Raw genomic sequence first — 2,743 nt, 5'->3', positions numbered from 1 at the left:
TGTTTCATGAAATTCTTCTGTGTCTTCCAATTCCTTTCAATACAGGAAGCATTACTTGCCATAAAGGCAGAATTGACTCACAGCTAACCCTCCAACAGGTTTTCAGAGCCTGTAAATTGTACCGGAGGAGATTATCCATTTTTCTTCCTGTGAATAGTTGGTGGATTGGAACCACTTGCCTTTGATATGGAGTGCTACTCCTTGCCCTGGCCATCAGAGCTCCCTGTACCTAGGATTGTTGTTCTTATGTGCCATTGAGTTGAGTATATCTCATAGTGACCCTGTGAACACAGATCTGAACCCTGCCCTATCCTGTGCTATCCTCACAATCTCAGACATACTCAAGCCCATTGCTGCAGTCAGTGTGTCAATTCACCTAGTTGAAAATCTCCTCTTTTGTGTCCCTCCACCATTTCAAGTATGATATCCTCTTCCAAGGAATAACCTCTCCTAGCTACCTGCCTATGGGATAGCTAGTTTTTCTTGTGTGCCATCATTTGACTCATAGCTGCTTCTCTAGCAGCTTTTTCGAGACAGTATAATCTCTTCTGGAGGAGGCAGGAGGAGAAGAGATTGCCCATCTTTCTCCTGCAGAGCAGTTAATGGATTTGAATCACATGACTTAGGGTTTGCAGCACATCTCCTTATCACTAGGCCACTAGAGATCCTTATATCTCGGGTAAAAATGCAAATTCCAAGCAGAGAGCAAAGGATCAAACTGGAACAAACCCTGTTTAAAAGGTCTGAATTACATTTTTTATATATCTACTTTGTAAATAAAGTACTCCTGCAGAGTAAAATGGTTTTCAGAATTAACTAAACGAATAGAATTTTATTGCATTAAAGGATATTAAAATATAGCATAGAAGAGTTGAAAGATGAAAACATTGCACATTCAGTCATTTTAGCAACAGGGATAAGACTGGCCGCCTTGTTGAGAACAGGTTTGGCTGAATGATGGTGGCAGGAATCATACCACAAAGAATGAAAGCTTCACTGGGATTTACTGAAAAATCAAAAGTGTAAGCAAGGAACCGAGTTTTTACTGATAGAGAGAACTCTGATTGATTATTTAATACCTCACCTCTAATTAAGCCAGGACTCAAACCTACTTGTTCCAATTTTCCTAGCTGGAACATACTTTGTTACTTTCAGGATTTATTTGAAAAGGAAATGGGCCTTGGCTTTGGAGTCAAACAGATATGGTTTAAAATTGCCATTTCACATTAAGCCAAATTGTCTGCACTTCTCCAAATCTCTCATTGCCTTAGCTACCTCTTAGAGTTGTTGGGAGAATTAAATAAGAAAATTAGTTCTAGTTCTATTTCCTACCAAGACACTCAAATTAAAATTGCTTATTTTTTGCTATAGATGGGGAAATGCCAAGTTACTTATTGGTTAGACATCAGGCTGAGAGAAAGCAGAGGGCAATCTGGGACAACGTGGCTGTTTTCTGTTGGCGTTTTTGAAATAACGGGTATGACCTGGGCAGGGAAGGCAATGGGAGTAGAAAGTAAGAAAGAAATCCTAAGAATTTGGCTTTTGCATCTTGCCTTCTATTCCCTTGACAAAACTGTGTCTGCTCTTACATTGTTGTTGTTATACGCCTTCAAGTTTCCTGCGACTCATAGCCACCCTATCCTGAGCCAATCTCACAGACTCTTACACCCCTACTCCCATCACCCCAATTACTGTGTCAATCCATCTTCCTCTCCTGGGCTGTCCCTCCTACCTTCCAAACATGATATCCTTCTCTAAGGACCGGACCCTCCTGGCCACATGCTCAAAGTATGTGAGATGAAGCTTCAGAATCCTTGCCTCCAGAGAGCAACCTCGTTTAACCCTCTCTAGAACAGACCTGTTTGTTCTCTTGGTGGTCTATTTTATGTTCAGAACTCTTCTCCAGCACCACAACTGAAAGGCATTGGTTCTTCTGTCATCCTTAGTCATTCATTGTCCATATCTCTGATGCATAGCAAGTAATTGCAAAGACCATGGCCTGGATCAGGCACATCTTAGTCTCCAGACTGACATTGTTACTCTTAAACACTCTGCAGAGGTCCTTGACAGCAAACATTCCTAATGCAATTCATCTTTTGGTTTCCTGGCTACTGTTTCCAAGAGTGTTAATTGTGGACCCGAGCAACCTGAATTTGTTAACAATCTCAATCTTTTCTTCATCCATTCTGAAGCTGCCAATTGGCCCAGTGGAGAGAATCTTTGTTTCCTGATATTGAGCTTCAATTCATATTGAACACGCAGTATTTGACTTTCTGCAGCAGAGCTTCAGGCCTATTTCAGTTTCAGTGAGTAAGGTTATGTCATTTATATAATGAAAGTTGTTGATGAGTTTTCCTTCCATTCTGAGGCTGCATTCCTCCTGATAAAGACCAGCATCCCAAATGATTTTTTTTTTGCCTACAGATTGATGAATTATGGAGACAGGATGCATCCATAACACATGCCTTTCCTAATTTTGAACCATACAGTGTTTTCCTGCTATGTTCTGACAACTACCTCCTGGTCCAAGTATAGGTTTCACATGAGCACTATCATGTGTTCCTGGATTCCCATTCTTCTCAAGGTTTTCCATGATTTGTTGTGCTCCACACAGACAAATGTCTTTGTGTAGTCAATGAAATACAGATAGACCTTCTTTTTTTATTTTTTTTTCTATATTTTATTAATTTTCATAAACATTTACAGAGATTTTGGGTTTCCATTCATTCATTGTTGCACTATT

This window comes from Elephantulus edwardii, unplaced genomic scaffold (genome assembly GCF_000299155.1).
Source record: "Elephantulus edwardii isolate Elephantulus edwardi_28Jun2011 unplaced genomic scaffold, EleEdw1.0 scaffold00140, whole genome shotgun sequence".
Taxonomy (NCBI): Eukaryota; Metazoa; Chordata; class Mammalia; order Macroscelidea; family Macroscelididae; genus Elephantulus; species Elephantulus edwardii.
The sequence above is the reverse complement of the archived record's forward strand: the minus strand, read 5'-3'. Positions refer to the sequence as shown.